A 22,122-nucleotide genomic window follows, 5' to 3' on the forward strand; every position below is an offset into this window, starting at 1 on the left:
GCTCGAGGGAGACAGCTTGGCAGGAGTGAGGTGTGCAGATGTGAGTTGGGAAAGAGAAAGCAGAGGACCTACGGAGGGGAGGGAAACCTTCCATGGAGAGACAAAAGAGAAGGAAACAGAGAGGGGTTAAGATAATGCAGCATCGATTTAGTAGAAGAGGACAACCTCTCTAGACAACAAACTGGGGAGTGGAAGTATTGAGTGTTCCAGTTTTTGCAAACAGAGTATGGAGCTCCAATTCGGAGATTCTTAAAGTGTGCGACTCCAGAGAGGAGCTGTGGAGTGTGCTCCTGGTGAGAAAGAGGGAGTGCTTAGTGTAGTGCAGTGATCTCTAAGGCACATTGGGAGAGAAACATCTCTTTCCTGGCATACTTCTGTAAGAGGGTTTATTGCCTCCCCAAAGACAAAAGATCCTGCAGGTGCCAGCGAAACACTTTTCATCAACAGGGTGGAGAGGCTCTAATTCAGAGGAGGGGAGCAGATCCATGCTGTGCTTGGTCCTCTAAGACTGGCTTTTGAATACTAGTTGCATGCCAAGTGCAGGGTCTTTTAAGGCTTTGGGTTTTGAATCCTAGCCATGTGTGCCAAGGAGAAGGCATAGGATCATTGTGGTGCAGGATGAGCTGACAGCCCTCACTATTCTGTGAAGGCTGCCTGAAAGCTGGGGGGTTGAGATTCCCAGGCCAGGGACAAGAAATTGGGGTGATGCCATTCCCCCCCACCAACATGGCGGGACTCCAGAGAGTGGCACAGCAGCCCCTGGTGGAAGCCCACTTACACCAAACCCCGCCTCTGTGTGCCTGGAAACTGTTTATATACTGGAGCAAGACTGACTCTGAGCCTATACAACTGCAGGCATAGCTACCCCCTCCCTCCAACAACAGGCACCAACAGATAACTCTTTTCTTCTTTTTCTCCTCTTTTTTTTTTTTTTTTTGTTTCTTGGGGAAGGCTCATAGTTTCTGAAATGCTTTTTGTCATTTCATTTTATCTTTTTTTTGGATCAAGCTTTTTTACTCTTTTCCCTTCTTGTCTATTCCGCTTTTATTTTCATTTTTCTCCTTTCTTTTTCCTTGGAATCAGCCTTATAGTTTTATGATTCTCTGTTTAGTTTTTTTTTTCTTTCCCTTTCTGTCTCTCTTTTTATGGGATGAGGGTTTTCCCCCTTTTCCTTTTTTTCCAGGGTTACTTCAACAAACAAAGCAAAGCACGCCTAATTAAAGGTCCAGACACTTCACCACTGCAAGAAAGGAAGAGCTCTGTAGAGGACTGAGGAGTGGGAAAGAGCAGCCAAAACACTACAGGAGAGTGCACAAGGCACACACCAGCAACACTGCCAGGAGTGCCAAGCATTGGACAGCGTATGACCCCTTTTTAATACCCTCAGGTTCAGGAAACATAACAAACTTTTAGGACATGCAAAACACTGACAGACACTTAGTCAAAATGACAAGACAGAGGAATTCTCCCCAAAAGAAAGGTCAAGAAGAAATCATAGCCAGGGGGTTGTTCAAAATAGATATAAACAATATATCTGAACAAGAATTTGGATCAACAGTCCTAAAACTACTAGTTGGCTTTTAAAGAAGCATAGAAGACCCCAGAGAAACCCTTGCTGCAAAGATCAAAGATCAAAATTTGAACAAATTATAGCTGAGAACTTCCTAACTGGGAAAGGAAACAGACATCTCAGTCCAAGAGGCACAGAGAACTCCCTTCAAAATCAACAAAAACAGGTCAAAACTATGATAGATGATAATGAAAGTTGCAAAATACAAAGACAAAGAATTCTGAAAGCAGCTAGGGAGAAAAGATCCTTAACCACAAGAGTAGACACATAAGGTTAGTAGCAGAACTGTATGTTGAAACTTAGCAGGCCAAGAGGGAGTGGCAGGAAATATTCAATGTGCTAAATAGGAAAAATATGCAGCCCAAAATCCTTTATACAGCAAGTCTGTCATTCAGAACAGAAGGAGAGATAAAGACTTTATGAGACTAAAATTAAAGGAGTTAGTGACCATTAAACCAGCCCTGCAAGAGATCCTAAGGGTGACCACCCTGTGAATGGAAAGCAGTAAAGACAAAAAAGACCAGAGAACATCACCAGAAAAACCAAATCTACACATATACAATGGCACTAAATTCATATCTTTCAATAATCACTCTGCATGTAAATGGACTAAATGCTCCAATCAAAAGACACAGGTAGCAGAATGGATAAAAAAACAAAAACAAAAACAACAAAAAGAAGATTGATCTATATACTGCCTACAAAAGACCCATTTTACAACTAAAAACACATGCAGGTTGAAAGTGAGGAGATGGAGAACTATCTATCATGCTAATGGAAGTCAAAAGAAAGCCAGAGTAGGAATAGTTATACTAGACAAGCTAGATTTTAAAACAAAGACTATTACAAGAGATGAAGAAGGCCATTATATCATAATTAAGGGGTTTATCCATTAAGAAGATCTAACAATTGTAAATATTTATGCTCCTAACATGAAAGCACCCAAATACATAAATCAATTACACAAACATAAACAAATTCATTGATAATAATACCATTATACTATCAGGCTTTAATACTCCACTCACAGCAATGGACAGATGAACTTAGGAGAAAGTCAACAAAGAAACAATGGCTTTGAATGACACATTGGACCAGATGGACTTAACAGAGATATTCAGAACATTTCACCCTAAGAAGCACCAGAATACACATTCTTCTTGAGTGCACATAGAACATTCTCCAGACTAGATCGCATACTGGGTCACAAACCAGCCCTCAACAGGTATAAAAAGATCATGATCATATCATGCATGTTTTCATATTACAACACTATGAAACTCGAAACAACCCAAAAGAAAAAATTTGGCCGTCAAATACATGGAGGTTAAAGAACATCCTACTAAAGAATGGATGGGTTAACTAGTAAATTAAAGAATAAAAAAATACATGGATGCAAATGAAAATGAAAACGTGACAGTACAAACCCTTTGGGATACAGCAAAAGCAATCCTAAGAGGAAAACACATTGCAATTCTGGCCTATCTTAAGAAGCAAGAAAGGTCCAAATATACAACCTAACCTTACAACCTAAAGGAGCTAGAAAAGGAGCAGCAAATAAAGCCCAAAGCCAACAGAAGGGAAATAATAAAACTTAGAGAGAACTAAATGATACAGAAAAAGAGAAACAAACAAACAAACAAAAAAGAGTAGAACAGATCAATGAAACCAAAAGGTGGTGTTTTTTTTTGAAAGAATAAACAAAATTGATAAATCCCTAGCCAGACTTAGCAAAAAGAAGAGAAAGAGGACTCAAAGAGATAAAATCAAAAATTAAAGAGGAGAGATCACAACCATCACTGCAGAAATACAATTATAAAAGAATACTATGAAAAATTATATGCCAACAAACCAAACAATATGGAAGAAATGGAAAATTCCTAGACACTCACACACTACCACAACTCAAAAGGAAGAAATAGAAAATTTGAACAGGCCCATAACTAGCAAAGAAATTGAATTTGTAATCAAAAATCTCCCAAGAAACAAGAGTCCTGGGCCAGATGGTTTCCCAGGGAAATTCTATCACTTAAAGAAGAGTTAATAACTGTTCTTCTCAAACTGTTCCAAAAAAGAGAAATGAAAGGAAAGCTTCCAAACTCTTCCTATAAAACCAGAACCATGGTTCCAAAACCAGACAAAGATCCCACTAAAAAGGAGAATTACAGGCCAATATCCCTGAGGAACATGGATGTATGCAAAAATTCTCAGCAAGATACTAGCAAATTGAATTCGATCGTACATTAAAAGAATTATTCACAATGATCAAGTAAGATTTACTCCTGGAATGCAGGGTTGGTTCAATATTTTCAAATCTATCAATGTGATATGACACATTATTAAAAGAAAGGGTAAGAAGCATATGATCCTTTCAATAGACTCAGAAAAAGCATTTGACAAAATACAGTATCCTTTCTTGATTAAAAAGAAAAACCCTTAAGGAACATACCTCAATATCATAAAACCCATATGTGAAAGGCCCACAGCTAATATCATCCTCAGTGGGGAAGAGGATTTCACCTAACGTCAGGAACATGACAGGGATGTCCACTCTCACCACTGTTGTTCAGTATAGTACTGGAAGTCCTAGCCTCAGCAAACAGACAACAAAAAAAATAAAAGGCATACGTATTGGTAAAGAAGAAGTCAAACTTTCACTCCTTGTAGATGTCATGACATTCTACATAGAAAATCCAAAAGACTCCACCAAAAAACTGGTATAATACATGAATTCATCAAAGTTACAGGATATACATTCAACATACAGAAATCAGCTGCATTTCTAAATTTTTTTAAATGTTTACTTATTTTTGAGACAGGAGAGACAGAGTGCAGTCAGGGTAGGGGCAGAGAGAGAAGGAGACAGAATCAGAAGCAGGCTCCAGGCTCTGAGCTGTCAGCACAGATCCCAGTGCGGGGCTCGAATTCACAAGCTGTGAGATCATGACCTGAGCTGAAGTTGTATGCTTAACCAACTAAGCCACCCAGGTGTCCCAGTCGGTTGCATTTCTATAAACCAATAATGAAGCAGCAGAAAGATAAATCAAGGAAGCTATCCCATTTACAAGAGCACCCAAAACCTTAATATACTGAGGGATAAACCTAACCAAGGAATTAAAATATCTGTAGGCTGAAAACTATAGAAAGCTTATGAAAGAAATTGAAGAATACACAATGAGATGGAAAAATAATCCAAGCTCATGGATTAGAAAATTATGCAGTTAAAATGTCTATACTACCCAGAGCAACCTACACATTCAGTGCAATCCCCATCTAACATTCTTTACAGAGCTCAAACAAACAATCCTAAAATTTGTATAGAACTATAGATTCTAAAAGCCAAAGCAATGTTGAAAAAGCAAAGCAAAGCTAGAGGAATCACAATTCCTGACTTTAAGCTGTATTACAAAGCTGTAATGAGCAAGACATATGGTACTGGCACAAAAATAGACACAGATCAGTGGAACAGAAGAGAGAACCCAGAAATGGACATACAGATGTCTGGCCACATGATCTTCAAGAAATCAGGAAAGAGTATTCAGTGGAGAAAAGATAGTCTCTTCAGCAAATGGTGCTGGGAAAACTGGACAGCAACATGCAAAATAAAATCAGACCACTTTCTTACACCACACACAAAAATAAATTCAAAATGAATGAAAACGTAAATGTGAGACAGGAAACCATCAAAATCCTAGAGGAGAACACAGGCAACAACTTCTTTGACCTCGGCCACAGCAACTTCTTACTAGACATGTCTCTCGAGGCAAGGGAAACAAAAACATAAATGAAATATTGGGACCTCATCAAGATGAAAAGTTTCTGCACAGCAACGGAAATAACCAACAAAACTAGAAGGCAACTGACAGAATGGGAGAAGATATTTGCAAGTGACCTATCAGATAAAGGGTTAGTATCCATAATCTGTAAGGAATTTATCAAATTCAACAACCAAAAACCAAATAATCCATTGAAGAACGGGGCAGAAGACATGAATAGAGACTTTTCTAAAGATATCCAGATGGCTAACAGACACACAGAAGATGCTCAACATCACTCATCATCTGGGAAATACAAATCAAAACCACAATGAGATACCATCTCACCCAGATCAGAGTGGCTAAAATGAACAACTCAGGAAACAACAGATGTTGGCAAGGATGCGGAGAAAAGGGAACCCGATTGTAATGCTGGTAGGAATGTAAACTGGTGCAGCCACTCTGAAAACAGTATGGAGTTTCCTCAAAAAATTAAAAATAGGACTACCCTATGATCCAGCAATTGCATTACTAGGTATTTATCTAAAGGATTACATGTATGCTGTTTTGAAGGACAATACGCATCCCAATGTTTTTTTTCACCCCAATGTTTATATAGCAGCATAACTGACAATAGCCAAAGTAAGGAAAGAGCCCATAATGTACATCAAATGATGAATGGATAAAAAAAAAGGTGTGGTATACATATACAATGGAATATTACTCAGCAATCAAAAAGAATGAAATCTTGCCATCTGCAACAATATGGATGGAGCTAAAGTATGCTATATCGGGGCCTGCCAAGTTTTCTGTCTGCCTCAGGCAAGGATTATCACTCTCCGGAGAGTGAACCAGTAAACAAGATTTGCATCTAGAGGCTGGAGACTGCCATTTCCTGGTAAAAATAACTTTGGCGTCTGTCTTGCTGGGCCAGACGTGGAGTAGCCAAGGTGCACAAAAGATCAAAACCATATTTTGGATTATTCAGTGCTAACTCCCCCCTTCCCAGCATTGCTGAGGCAAATCTGGGCATTTCTTTTGATATTCATTTGACTATGTTTACCTGGTAACTGACCTAGGTCAGCTGCTTTGTTTTCCAGCCTTGAAACCTTTATAAGAGACAGTTTTCTGAATAAAGCTCTTTTTTGCCTGATCGGAAACCGTGAGTTGTGTCTTTACTCTCTGCGTCTCCCTCTTCTGCCCCCTTTTTCTCTCCCTTCCTCAGGAGAAGGACCCGCGACAGAGGCGCGCTCAAAGCTGGGGACGAGTGCGCCTAGACCTGGCGAGCTAGCACACTGCAGGGTGGAAGCTAGCGGACAGGCAGACGAGCAGTCCCCGGGCCTCGGGTTAAGACAATGCTATGTGAAATAAGTTAGTCAGAGAAAGACAAATATCATATGATTTTATTCATATGTGAAATTTAAGAAACACAATAGATGAACATATGGAAAGGAAAGGATCAAGTCAAAGAGGCAGGCAAGCCATAAGAGATTCAAATACAGAGAACAAACTGAGGGTCGCTAGAGGGGAGGTGGTAGAGATAGGCTAAGTGGGTGATGGGGATGAAGAAGGGCACTCATTGGGATGAGCACTGGGTATCAAATGTAAGTGATGAATCAGTTCTACTCCTGAAACCAATACTACATTGTATGTTATCTAACGTGAATTTAAATAAATTAATTTTAGGGGCGCCTGGGTGGCTCAGTCAGTTAAGCATCCGGCTTTGGCTCAGGTCATGATCTTGTGGTTGGTGGGTTGGAGCCCTGCATCAGGCTCTGTGCTGACAGCTAGGTCAGAGCGTGGAGCCTATCTTCAGATTCTGTGTCTCCCTCTCTCTCTGACCCTCCCCTGGGTCATACTCTTACTCTCTCTCTCTCTCTCTCTCTCTCTCTCTCTTTCTCTCTCTCAAAAATAAATAAAACATTAAAAAGTTTTAAAAATAATTTTTAAAAACTATGCTATGAATCCAGATCTGTGGTTAGTGTACAAGTGGTAAAGCCATCTGTGTAAAGAGAAAATTCCTAAATTCTTTTTTTTAATTTTTAAAAAATTTTATTTACTTTTGAGAGAGAGAGAGTGAGAACAGGGAAGGGGCAGAGAGAGAGGGAGACACAGAATGCAAAGCAGACTCCAGGCTCCTGCCCCAACCTGGGGCTCGAACTCATGAACCATGAGATCATGACCTGAGCTGAAGTCGGATGCTTAGCCAACTCAGCCCCCCAGGCGCTTCAAGAATTCCTAAATTCTTAAGTGGTGATGAATAAGCTTAGGTTCTAGAGAAGCTGTCTTCTTGGTGAGAGCTTTTCCCGTTACCAAAATCTCACAGTGATGAGAGCCCTTTGAGTAAATGAAATGATACATAGAATGGAATTAAGTGACCTTCTGGGACTCTCCCTTGGGCTCATATGTCATAGATCATAATAAATACTGAAATAGAATTACATGCTAACAAAACATCTTGTTGGCTATCAAAGAACATTTTTAAGAGGATGACCTGACTTGGTGGCAATATGGCAGAAGCAAACAGCCACTGGGCAAGTATGTACTTGGTACTCCCTATATAAGGTTCATCCCTGAAGAACTTGAAATAGTTGCCAAATTCTTATTCTTGCCTAAGAGAAGGCTAACTGGATGCAAATTTGTTTTAAACTAAAAGAGATATATGGCGTTGAGTTCCATGAGTTGCAGCAAAGTCTAGTCAAGAATAAAAGAGATTGCACTCTCATATGTAGAACTGAAGAAACACAACAGATGAATATAGAGGAAAGTAAAGAAAAATAAGAAAAACAGGGATGTAGGCAAACCATAAGAGTCTCTTAAATACAGAGAACGAACTAGGGGTTGCTAGAGGGGACGTGGGTGAGGCAATGAGCTATATGGGTAATAGGGATTAAGGATGGTACTTGTTGGGATGAACACTGGCTATTCAAAGTAAGTAATGAGTTAATTGATTTTACTCCTGAAACCAGTACTACACTATATGTTAACTAACTTGAATTTAAATAAATAAAAAATACAGGGTGTCTGGGTGGCTCAGTCAGTTAAGCATTTAACTGACTTTAGCTCAGGTCATGATCTTGCAGTTTGTGGGTTTGAGCCCTGAGTCGGGCTCGGTGCTATTAGTTAAGAGCCTGGAGCCTGCTTCAGATTGTGTGTCTCCCTCTCTATCTGCCTCTCCCCCACTCACACTCTCTCTCAAAAATAAACATTTTTTTTATTTAAAAAAGTAAAAAGATAAAAGGGAAAAAGATAAAAATGGCATCTATAGTTAAATGTATAAAAATACATTTCCATATACGTTTAAAAGAAAATAGGAGCACCTGGGTGGCTTAGTTGGTTAAGCATCTCACTCTTGATTTTGGCTTAGGTCATGATCCTAGGGTCAGGGATCAAACTCGATACTGAACTCTGTACTGATCATGGAGCCTGCTTAAGATTCTCCCTGTCTGTCTATCTGTCTCTCTCTCTCTCCCTTCTCTCCCTCTCCCCTGCTTGCATGCTCTCTCTCTAAAAAAAAAAAAAATAGAATAGGGGCACTTGGGTGGCTCAGTTTATTGGGCGTCTGACTCTTGATTTCAGCTCAGGTCATAGTCTCACAGTGATGAGAACACACTGGCCTCCACGCTGGGTGTGGAGCCTGCTGAAAATTCTCTCTCCCCAGGGGCACCTGGGTCACTCAGTCAGTTAAGTGTCTGACTCTTGGTTTTGGCTCAGGTCATGATCTCACAGTTCATGGGTACAAGCCCTGCATTGGACTCTATGCTGACAGCACAGAGCCTGCTTGGGATTTTCTCTCTTTCCCTCTCTACCCCTCCCCTGTTCATGCTCTCTCTCTCTCTCTTTCGGAAGGAAGGAAGGAAGGAAGGAAGGAAGGAAGGAAGGAAGGAAGGAAGGAAGGAAGGAAAAGGGAAGAAAAGAGAAAAAAAAGAGAAAGGTACAATTCAGAAACGAGGGGGATCAACTATAAAGACTAATTCTAGAGGCAGAAAGAAGATTCACATCACCTAATTTAGTTTAGTGTCTGGTGAAAGGTAAAAAAGTAATTTAAAAAAATGTCAGGAACAAGAAAGAGTATGTTAAAGTACTAGAAGAGTAGGGAGGAGGGATGGGGGAGGGGGAAATGCAAAAGACAAAATGGATGCTTTTATGATGTAGTGAGGATGTATAGTGTATGTGTAATGCCCAGTTTGTAGTATCCTCCAATGACCAGAGACCACCGGGGAGACCGAGTCACGCATGCAAAGACAAAGGGCTTTATTTACAGGTTCGAACTTGGGCTCACAGACTTTACCAGTGCAGTGGATCCGTGCTGTGAGCCTCAAACAAAAGGGGAGTACGGTTTTTATGGGGTTAGTGATAGGGAAGTTACAGAAATTGTGACATGGGAACAGTGATCCAATCGTAACTATACAATATCATTGACAGCAAGTTTAACCATTCACATTGTCTAGAGTATTCGTTACTTTTGGTGGGGCCCTATCACAACATTTAGAGTACCTTTAAAATTAACCAATTACAGGGCGAGCCTAGGGTCTTGTTCAGCGACTATCGGGTTAACTTTAACATTAGGTAACAGGATCCTATCTAAAGTTCCCATCTGCAGGCCTCACCCTCAGGAATGTGGAGAGTGGTAGCTGGCCTCTCCTGATTGGGTGTTGCGAAGGGGGTCTCTCCTGCCCTAGGCAATGTGTAACTGGGAAACTGAAACTTAGGCCTTCTAGTTTAGAGGGGGAACTTAAAGCCTGTCATGGAGTCTGTTAGGTTTAGACCTGTGTCCTTACATATGGGAATATATCAAACATACGGCACACATTCAAACCTTTTGGTAGAAGATCCATTGCATAATAGGAAAAACACAACAGGAGTTAGACCAGAGTTCCACTCTTATCTCTAACACTATAATCACTCAATGCCTTTAAGCCAATTTTCACACAAGTATAATTATATACTATTAGATGAACAATACTGGCTTGCTGATATCTCTCAAGTGGTTGAAAAATCAAATAATTCATATTAAAACACAAACATATTATCATTATTTACTCTAGTCAAACCTTTTAACCAAAACAAAGCAATAAACCATTTTTATAAGACCTTCAGTACTTTTATCAAACCAACACAAATAATCCCTCAGTTACACTTTTCTCTTTTCAGTTCCTTTCCCTTTCCTGCAGAGAGAAACTGGGTATTTCTGCCTGCTTCATTAGCTGTCATCCTGGGCCTTCCTTCACCTCTCGCCTGTGTTAGAGCCATGTTTTCCTTTCCTTGATTTATTCTTTTGTTTTGCTGAAGCATTCTTTATATATATATATATTTAATTTACATACAAGTTAGTTAGCATATAGTGCAATAATGATTTCAGTAGAATCCAGTCATTCATTCCCTACATATAACACCAAGTGCTCATTCCAACAAGTGTCTTCCTCAAGACAAGATGCCCCTTGCCCATCTAACCTACTGCACCACCCACAACCTCTCCAGCAACCCTGTTTGTTCTCTATATTTAAGAGTCTTGTTTTGTCCCCTTCCCTGTTTTTATATTATTTTTGCTTTCCTTCCCTTATGTTCATCTGTTTTGTATCTTATATTCCACCTATGAGTGAAGTCATATGATATTTGTCTTTCTCTGACTTATTTTGCTTAGGATAATTCACTCTAGTCCCATCCACACTGTTGCAAATGGCAAGACTTCATTCTTTTTGACTGCCAAGGAATACTCCATTATAGATATATACTACAACTTTGTTACCCATTAATCTGTTGGTGGAGATTTGGGCTCTTTCCATACTTGGTATTCCTATTCTTAATTTTTTGAGGACCTCCATACTGTTTTCCAGAGTGGCTGCACCAGTTCACATTTCCACCAGCAGTACAAAAGGGTTCTTCTTTCTCCACATCCTTGCAAACATCTGTTGTTTCCTGAGTTGTTAATTTTAGCCATTCTGACAGGTGTGACGTGATATGTCATTGTGGTTTTGATGAAATACTCTTCAGTAATTATCTTTAAAAGATGCATGGCAAATTAATATATAGATGTATTTTGAGCCATTGCATGTCTGAGTCTTTACCCTATCTCCACATTTGGGAGATATTCATATATATATATGGATGTTTGTATTTATATATATGCTTTTGTGTGTGTGTGTATCCTATAAGATATGTTTTCTTTGTGTGTGTGTACGTTTTCTTTAGAATTTTATATATATTACTCTACTGTCTTCTAAACAACCAAGTAGCTGTTGTGGACATACCATGTTGATTCCTATTCCTGTATAAGTGACTTATTTTTCATTTGTTTTCTCTAAAAGCTTTTTTGGTATCTTAATGTTTTGGGTCTTAGTCTCCAGTCTTTTGAAATTTCACAACGATGTGTCTTTGGGTAGATCTTTTTACCTGAATTGTGCTGAGCACTCAGGGAGCCCTTTTAATCCAGATACTCATGTTCCTCAATCCTAGAAAACTAGAATCAAGTATTTAATATTCCCAGTATTTTTTTTTTTTGTTTTTCATTTTGTTTGTTTTTTGGTTTGTTTTGTGGTTGGTTTGTCTGCAAATGTTATTAGGTGGGTATTAGATCTCATAGCTTGATCTCAGTCTTTTCCTGGTTTGAATTTTTTTCTTGTCATTCTCCAGGTAATTCCCTAACCAATTCTAAAGGCTGTTTTGTTTTTGTTTTCTTTTTTACTTTATTTTAGCAGTTGCCCTAGAGTGTGCAATATGCATTTATAACCAAGCCAAGCTTATTTTCAAATAACAGTATACCACTTCATAAATAGTACAAGTACCTTATAAAAAATATTCCTAAATCCTTCCTCCCATCCCTTATGTCATTGCTGCCATTTTTTTCACTTTTACATCAGCTATAACCATCAAATACATTGTTGTTATCATTATTTGAAAAAAAAAGTTTATCTATTAGATGAACTAAGGATAAGTTTCTATTTTACTTTCACTTATTCCCTCTCTATTGTTTTTGCCTTTCTTTATATAGATCTGAGTTTCTGACACTATAATTTTCCTTCTCTCAAAAAACTTTTTTCTTGTTTTAAGTTGTACAATGTTTTTATTCTCATTGTTTTAAGTTTTTATTTTAATTCCAGTTAGTTAACATACAGTGTTCTTTCAGGAAATTCTTAACATTTCTTGCAAAACAAATCAACTGGCAACAAAATCTCTCAATTTCTGACTATCTGAAGACTTATTTCTCCTTCACTTTTGAAGGAAAATACAGCAGGACACAGAATTCCAGGTTGGCGGTTTTATTCTCTCAGTAATTTAAATATTTCACTCCACTCTCTTGCTTGCATGGTTTACATGTAATTACATTCAAGATCATGATGCCATCCTAGATGGGTTCTGGTGAGAACTTTCTTCCTAGCTTGCAAAGAGTTGGCCATCTTTTACTGTGTCCTCACATGGCACAGAGAGAGTGACACCAGCAGCAAGTTCTGGTATAATGTAACTTGTATCTTTGCTCTTGTTATAGATAAGGTGGTTTCTTTCATGATATTTTATCTTTGATATTCTGTAGTCTGAGTATAACATGCCTAGGTTGTTTTTTGACATTTATCATTGTTTGGTGTTCCCTGAGGTATCTGAATCTGTGGTTTGGTGTCTGCCATTAATTTGGGTAAATGGAAATTCTTAGTCACTGCTTCAAGTATATCTTCTGTTCCTTTTTCTTTGTTCTGTTTTTGGTATTCACATCACACATATATTACTCTTCTAATTTTCCCACAGTTGGTGGACATTTTGCTCAATTTTTTTCTTTTTTTCTTTTTGCTTTTCAGTTTTGGAAGTTTCTATTGGCATATTCTCAAGCTCAGAGATTCTTTCTTCAATTTTGTCATTATACTAATGAGCCAATGAAATGTATTCTTCCTATTATATTGTCTTTTTATCTCCAACATTTCTTTTTTGAATCTTTCTTACAATTTTCATCTCCCTGCTTACATTATCCATCTATTCTTGCATATTGTTTACTTTTTCCATTAAAGCCTCCACATACAAATTATAGTTGTTTTAAATTCCTAGTCTAATAATTACAACATTCCTACTCTACCTAATGTTTATGGTCTCTTCAAATTATGTTTTCTGCCTTTTATCATGCTTTGTAGTTTTTTGTTTAAAGCCTAACATGATGTATTTGGTAAGAGAAACTGTTACACAGGTCTTCCTTTACTGGCACAGTGGTAAGGTATACAGGGAGGAAAAACATTGTATAGCCTTATTATTAAGTCTCAGTCTTTTCAGGAGCCTGCACCCCTTAGCTGTTAATTTCACTTGTGTTTTTCCAATATTTCCCCTGATTCAGGTGAGACAGGATGCCTGGATGGGGCTAAAGCTGGGTACTTCTCTCCTCCCACATTGATTAGGCTATGATAAAACCCCAACAGGGTTAGGCTCTGATAAAGTAGTTTCTCTTGAGGGCAGAATTTTTAAGAACAGGATGCTCTTTCATATTTTAGAATGCCCCCCCCCCTTCCCAGCCCCCAATCAGAAGCACAAAGGAATTATTCTTCAACATTCACTGTGAGAACCTGGTAGAGCTCCTGGAGGTAGAACTCACAAAGTGTGGAGGCCTGCTATGGACTGAATTATATTCCACCAAAATTGTACACTGAAGCCATAATCCTCAATGTGATGGTATTTGGAAATAGGGTCTTTGGGAGATAATTAGGTTAAGATGAGATCAAGAGTATGGGGCCCTCATGATGGGATCAGTGCCCTTATAAGAAGAGATGGTAGAGCTTGCTGGTGTGGTCACTCTCTCCCTGCCATATAAGGATACAGCAAGAAGATGGCTATCTGCAAGCTAGGAAGCAAGTTTCTACCAGAATCCATCTAGGATGGCACCCTGATCTCAGACTTCTGGACTTCAGAACTGTGAGAAAATAAATGTCTGTTGTTTAAGCCTCCCAGTCCATGGGATTTGCTATGGCAGTTCAAACTAAGGGCCCCCTAATGGTTAGGTCTCCCCACTTATTGACACAGTGCTTTCAGCAATTCAATTACACTTTAGATTTTCCTATCCCAGTATGGGTTCCTGTAGAGGTTTCTGCTTATTGATTACTGCTCCATTTAAGTGATTCTTTCTATCAATCTCTCTATTTCTAAAATTTTGGTTGAAGTTTGCCATGTAACTAACCTCACTTCTCTAATAGATTTAAGAGTTGTTGATTTTTCAATTTGTTCATCTTTTTACTTGTTAGGAAGGAGTTACTAGTTCCATGCTCTTTAATATGCTGGACTGGAAACAAGAAGTCAAAAGTTTCCTTTTTTAAAATTTAAACATTGATATATATATATATATGGTAGTTTAAACTATATGATATATATATATAGAAGTTCTTTCTTACTCTCTGATCATTCTTCTTCATGGCATCTCTTAATGAACTCAAAAATCTCTCAGTTCCCTGAGGTAATTAATTACATTTTTAAAAAGTTTTCTTCTGTTGTCCATATTGTCTGTTTTCTACAGGTCTCTTTTTTTTTCTGATTATTTTACCTGTTTTCATGATGGAGTTTACCTCAGATATCTAGTGATCCTTGTTTGTTCTTTTTTTTTCTTTTTTTTAATAGTTTATTGTCAAATTGGTTTCCATATAACACCCAGTGCTCTTCCCCACAAGTGCCCCCCTCCATTACTACCACCATCCTCTCCCCCTTCCTTTCCCCCTTCAGCCCTCAGTTTGTTTTCAGTATTCAATAGTCTCTCAGGTTTTGCGTCCCTCTCTCTCCCCAACTCTCTTTCCCCCTTCCTCTCTCCATGGTCCTCCATTAGGTTTCTCCTGTTCTCCTGTTAGACCTATGAGTGCAAACATATGGGATCTGTCCTTCTCTGCTTGACTTATTTCGCTTAGCATGACACCCTCGAGGTTCATCCACCTTGCTACAAATGGCCATATTTCAATCTTTCTCATTGTCATATAGTACTCCATTGTATATATATACTGCATCTTCTTGATCCACTCATCAGGTGATGGACATTTAGGCTCTATGATATGGCTATTGTAGAAAGTGCTGCTATGAACATTGGGGTACATGTGCTCCTATGCATCAGCACTTCTGTATCCCTTGGGTAAATCCCTGGCAGTGCTAATGCTGGGTCATAGGGGAGTTCTATTGTTTGTTCTTATTTATGTATTAATTAGAAAAATACTTATGTATGTATCTGATACTATTATAGGGACTGGGAACACAATAGTGGACAGAACAGACACATCTCCACCCTCATGAAGCTTCCACTCTAACGGAGACAATTCCAGCAATTAAAAAACAAAAGACAAATATGGGTGATAAAGAGAGAGTGATGGAAGGTAGCAATGTGTGCAGCGGAGAAAAATAAATCAGGGTATATGGAGATTAAGTGCTGGTGGCTGTTATTTTATGTTGGATGGTCAGAGAAGACATCTCTTATGAGGAAAGACATACGCCTGGTATTCCCAAATCCATCTTCCCATCTGAACTACTCCAGAAAACAAACCTCCAGCCTCCTCCATGGAGAACTGTAGAGTGAATGTGCTTGGATGTTCAGGATGGAGAACCCAGGGAGATTCTAATAGATTTGCATATAAACTTTCAACAATCTTTCCTTCTTCCACATTCTACTCTTGATGGCATCAATACCTGATGCTTCTAAACAAAGTACTCAGCCCCTCAGGAGGTCCATGAGGCAAAACTCTTCTCTTCTCATTAATTTCTCTCTCTGTAGTCACTTAGATAACTTTCTTTCATAACCAAATTGATTACCATTCCTGACTTCTAGTTTCTTCATGCTCATTTAAATCTCTCATTTGTTATTTTACTCCTCATACCTGTTTTAACTTTTTAAAGAAATATTTACTGTCATTTCTAAAGTCTTCAGAGAAAAAGAGAACATAAAGAAGTGGGGTCAACCTGCCGTTTTAAACTAGAAGCCTGTGGTATTTTGATTAATTGTCGTCACATATACCACCCATATTCTAAACTTCCAAAATTCTCTCAGGTTTCTCAATGAAATACCCCTCTAATCTCTGAAAATACAAATCTCATATCTCTATCTACAAAACTTTCTCAAATACTATCCCAAACTATCCTTCCCTAATTAATATCATTGAAGAATTTCCCTCTACTTGTTCGAGATATGAATGTACCTCCTTATTACATTTCCTTAACATTTAGCACAGTGGGGTTTACTAAACTAGTTGCTCAATGAATTATGTTCCTATAACATTAGTGACAAGATACTGATCATATTAACAGTAGGTTTCTAGTAATGAAAGATACTATTTTAATTGTAAGAAATATCTCCATATATTTAACTTCTAACATCTCTCAGTGGGAGAATCCATTTTATAGTACCAAGTAGAAGTACTGATTTGAAATAATAATGAGATGCATATTATAGTCTCGAGAGAAAACACATAGAAAATAACTAAAAAACAAAAAGTAAAAAATCAACAGAGGAATTAAACTGATAAACTAAAAAAATATTCATATATCACAAAATGGTAGTAAAAAAAGTAACAGAAGAACAACAAAAGACTTATAAAGAACAAACAGCAAAATGGTAGATCTAATGGTGGTGATGGTTGCACAGCATAGTGAATATACTAAAAATCACTGAGTTTAAAATTCACTTTAAGTCGCTTTCAATTCATTTTAAATCACTTTACAATGGTTATTTTTGTGGTATGCGGATTACATATCTTAAAATTTTTAAACAATAGGCATAAATCCAGCCATATTGAATAATTACATTAAATAGGAACAGATAAAATGTTCCAGTCAAAACAAAATCCACTATATACTGTCTTAGATTCAAAGATATAAACAGACTGAAAGTCATAAGAAAAAGATACACCATGCAAACAGTATAAGACAGTTGGAGTGGCTATATTATAAAAAACAAAATAGACTTTAAGAAACATCACGAGAGACCAAGAGAGATACTTTATAATGATAAAAGGGTCAATATATCAGGGATATATAACACCTCTGTTATTCCAACACATCTACCCACTATGGGATTTGGGAGCCAAGGAAACCATCAGGAACCTAAATCTTTGACTACTAGTTTTGCCATGATTTTTTTAAAGCCTGTTTCTGGTACAGGCATCATGTATGTATCTTCTGCCAGCATCAATTAAACAATACCAAGTCAACTTGTCAGCTTATAAGTAGGATAAAATCTCAGACTTTTCAGAGTTCTTGACAGGCATTATCTACTAAAGTTGAAGATACACACCCAGCAATTGCACTCATACGTTTATACTGAAAAGAAACGCAAGCAACATGTATTAAAAGATTTGTACAAGAATGTTTATAACAGCATTTTAAAATTCCATTCCTCATACTTTTGCTTAAATTTCTTTTTTAATATTTCAAGGTTAGAATGATCCATGTGGTAATGGAGTAGAGTTGGCAACATCAGTATGAAATCATTAATAGCCTAATATAGATACAACTGAATATATAAAAATCCTTACAGATGAAAGGACATACATAAGTTAGTACACACACATATGTATCTCTTTGCTGTGTCATCTGAGAGGGGCCTAAAAGAATAATACCTTCTCAGCAACTTCTCAGCAAATGATACCTAGCAGCCAGATTGTGTTTGTTTTTTAATGCATATTTATTTTAAGGGAGACAGGATGTGAGCAAGGGAAGGGCAGAGAGAGAGAAAGACACAAACCAAAGCAGGCTCCAGGCTCCCAGCTGTTAGCAAAGAGCCCGATGTAGGGCTCAAACTCACGAACTGTGAAATCATGACCAGAGCCAAAGTCGAATGCCTAACTGAATGAGTCACCCAGGTGCCCCAGACTTTGGTTTCAAATACTTTTCTCTGATAAAAGGAACCAGGGATCCCTGGGAGAAATGGCAGATAATAGGACTCGGATAGGAAATACACAAGCTTAGCCCAGAGTATTCTGTAGTGCCAGAAAGTAAGGAAGTGGGGCACAAAAACAAAGTGGGGCAAATGGGTGTTTCAGTCAGTTGAGTGTCTGACTCTTGATTTTGGCTCAGGTCATGATCCCAGGGTCATAGGATTGAGCCCCACATCAGGCTCCACATTGAGCATGGCCCCTGATTAAGATTCTTTCCCTCTCCCTCTCTTTCTCTTCCTTTGACCCTCTCCCTAGCTCATGTGCACATGCACTTTTTATCAGAAATAAAGTTTTTTTTTTTAAAACAAAGAAAAAACTAACACGGAGAGAAGTATGTCAAAAAGAGTAATCACCTGGAAGAGACTCCTATGGCTAAAGCTGGAGTAATCTAAGTAGCAAAATAAGTAAAATTATAATAAAATGATATTGAATTAAATTAGATATATTAAAATAATATTTATATTTCAAAGTATAAAATAGGCACACGTCCATACTGATAAAAATGAATAAATTAATTAATGGGGAAGAGGAGACAAGTCTCCTGACACTGTCTTCAAGAGACATTGGAGAAACATGATAGGTACTACCTTGGCCAGGTGGTCAAAGTCTACATCAGGAATCATAAATCACACTGACAGTATGTACCGATGATATGATGCTAGCTTCCCCTCAATAATCTATAATCTTAGTCCTAACATGAGAAACCCACCAAATTCCAATAGTTGAGCATCCTACAAAAACCTGACCAGCACGCCTCAAAGCCATCAAGGTTATCAAAAACAAAGAAGGCCTGAGAAACTGTCACATCCAAGAAGAACCTAAGAAAACATTAAAATTAAATGTGGAATGGTATAACGACTGGAATCCTGGAACAGCAAAAAAAAAAAAAAAAAAAAAAGGACATTAGGTTAAAACGAAGGAAATCGGAATAAGCTTTAGTAATCATAATGTAATAATATTGGTTCATTAATTGTAACAAATGTGCCATAATATAAAACTTTAGTAATAGGGGAGTATGTGGGAATACTCTGGGCTTTCACCTCAATTTTTCTAAAACTATTGTAAAAAAATAATGTCTATTAAAAAAAACACCCTCCTTCTCTCTCAAAGCCCATTAGAAAACCTGTTTCCTGCAAGAAACTATTGCTTAGCCCCCCGAAACTTAAATGAGACATCTCCTTCCTCAGAATACACCTTAAAACACCTCTGCTGAGCACCAACCACATTTTGCCCAAGGAACTTATACATAAACGTTTCATTTCCCCTAAGTCATAAGCACCTTTTTAAAATGTTAAGAATTTTTTTTGTTTTTATTTTATTTTTGAGAGATGGACACAGTGTGAACAGGGGAGGGGCAGAGAGAGGGAAACAGAGCATCCGGAGCAGGCTCCAGGCTCTGAGCTGTCTGTGCAGAGCCTGACGCCAGGTTGGAACTCATGGACAGTGAGATCATGACCCGAGCCGAAGTCGGACGCTTAACCGACTGAGCCACCCAGGCGCCCCTAAATCATAAGCATTTTAACCTCAACCAAATAACTACTTTTTCATGTTACTTAATATACAACTAGTTCAAAGCAAAATTTAGAGACCAAGGAATCCAGATGAAAGTCACTTTCTGTTACGCTGAGTTCGTTATCTCCTAAGGCAGTTTCATTCCACTTCTGAATGCCTCTAATAATTAGAAAGTTCCTCCTGCTGGGTTGAAACCAAATGTTCTATAATTCCTCCTTTCTTGCAGGAATAGTACTATATGTCCCGCACCTGGCAGACAGCAGACACTCAAAAAATACTTGTTTTTGAATGAGTCCAAGGTTAGCAGGATAAAGGAAGGGCTGCAACTTCTCTTACCCCTCCCACACAATTTTCTGTGTAGCTGAGGACCATCCTCCTGATAATACACTCACATGACTCATTTACTTCTCCACACCCTTACTGTAGGTTCTATAAACAATTTAAGTAAAGCTTTGAGAGGTTTAGTAATTTTGTGCACTTACTGTAATAAGTGAGGAAAAACACTGGGGTCAGCAGATCCCCGCGTGTGTAAATTCGCGACTAAAAACGAGGCCGGCCACTAGGGAGGTGGCAGCAAGGCCCCCTCGGTATCTCTGGGGAAACCCCCGCCGGGGCTCGACCTCGCCACTCTGGGCGGCGCCCTTCCCCTCCAGTCCGCCTGCTTCCTCACCCGAAAATAAAAAGCTCGCACTCTCTCAGCCTTTACCCGTCCAAGTCCCTAGTATTCTGGCCTATTAGGTTTTTGTTTGTTTCCCCTAAGTTTTCAAATTCAAATCAGTTTAACGTGGCACAAAAAACTCCCGTAAATCGCGTTTCCGTTCAGTCTCCTCAACCGGCACGTGAGACGCTGGACCACGGCGATCGTCATGGCGGTTTCCATCCTTAAGAGTCTTTTTCCCCATGGCCCCCGCAGGGGCTGGTTAAAACACCACCTAAAGTAAATATAAATCCGCACGCTTGGCGACAAGGCTTCCGAAAAGGAAGCACTTCTACTACTCTACAGGAAAAACCTGAGGAAACCCTGGTCCATGTGGCTCTCCAAGGAAGAATCGGTGGGGAGGACGGTCCTCTCTCATGTCTCGCCAGATCTCTGACGTAAAGATCGGACCGGCAAGTCTGAAGGAAAAAACACCCTGGCAGAAGAATGGAGGAAAACGTGAAGAGCCTGGTCCGCAGTAGCTGTAAACATACCTACCCGACCAGCAGGTCCGTGATGCTACGTCACCCCAAACTTCCAGAACGTTCCAAGAGTAGCAAGAAGTCGGGCCGCAAAGCAGACGCGTGGGTGGCCGCCCCAGCCGCCGTGCTCGCTCTCGCTTCCGCGCAGTCGCAGACCTAGTTAACTCTGGCCCCGCCTTCCTGATCTTTAAATGGCAAGATTTGAAGGAGCCGGGAAGGGAAGTGGTTAGGAGGAAGTGAGGAGTTCTTTTTTCGTTTGACTTGCTTGCCTGGAGTTAATTTTTCACAATTTTCTAAAATTTAGGCTCAATTCTCTTACTCTTATTATTGACAACATAAGGTCACAGTGGCCTCAGGTTTATCCAAATTATGAAAAAATACTTTTTTATTAGTAGTTGTACCTATAACATATAGAAGCCTGTGTGTTTGCTCTTTTGGAATCCACTGTCTTCAGCCTAACTGAAGCTCAGCAAATTATTAAGCACTAGTGTTCATAACTGTAAAAATTGAAAAAGAAAAAGCCACCACTTGTCTAGTGCTTAATGGTTAGTGTGCAAAACTGTTTATGTCTTCCTTAGTAAAATATGTATTGCTGGGAAGAAAAAGTGCTCCAGAAAATCCAGAAAAAAATCCTTTGGAACACACTTGTAAATGTAGATTCATTATTCTAAAGTTGTTTTGTAAATTTTGGCTTGTATATCTGATGTTATTAAAATTAGGGGCACTCTTTGATGCCCCTGTTGGACATTTTGTTAAAGCCAGAACAAGGGAGGTCAGATTAATCAAGACCTGGCTCCAGCCACATCTTTGGATTTGGAAACTCAAGGAATTGACTTAGCTGCTAGTGTGGGCAGGAAGATTAGGTTGCCAGAGGATCCTCCTTGGAAGGTCCTTATGTTTCTAACTGGCAGATTGCAAAGGGGTAGGAGAGATATCCAAGATCAAACTGCAGAGGCACTCAACAAGAGTGCAAGATAGCCTTCCCTTTCTACCTGTGCTACTACAAGGAGGCTTAGCTGGAGTGAGAGCAGAGACTCTAGTTCTGGTAGTGAAACTGGCAAGTGCAAGGAAGGGTCCATTCTGGGGAGGGTACTGAAGTTCTGGGCAACTGACCAGAACAGGGAGGGGAAAAAAACCTAATCCTATTGAAAACCTACTTTGTAACAAATACTATACCAGATACTTTGCATACATGATTCTATTAATCTTCTCCATAAATGCTATAAAGTATATA

General features: G+C 38.8%; 1 protein-coding gene across 1 annotated transcript in view; it reads right to left on the minus strand.

Moving 5' to 3' along the window:
• C8H1orf146 (chromosome 8 C1orf146 homolog) overlaps positions 1-21,007 on the minus strand; it is a 39,578-nt gene extending 18,571 nt beyond the window's left edge. Inside the window, exon 1 of the mRNA XM_029948082.1 lies at positions 20,905-21,007. The gene's annotated coding sequence lies outside the window, so the exon portion shown is untranslated. The remainder of the gene's footprint in view (positions 1-20,904) is intronic.
• Between the last annotated feature and the right edge of the window lie 1,115 nt (positions 21,008-22,122).

Source organism: Suricata suricatta, chromosome 8 (assembly GCF_006229205.1).
Source record: "Suricata suricatta isolate VVHF042 chromosome 8, meerkat_22Aug2017_6uvM2_HiC, whole genome shotgun sequence".
Lineage (NCBI taxonomy): Eukaryota > Metazoa > Chordata > Mammalia > Carnivora > Herpestidae > Suricata > Suricata suricatta.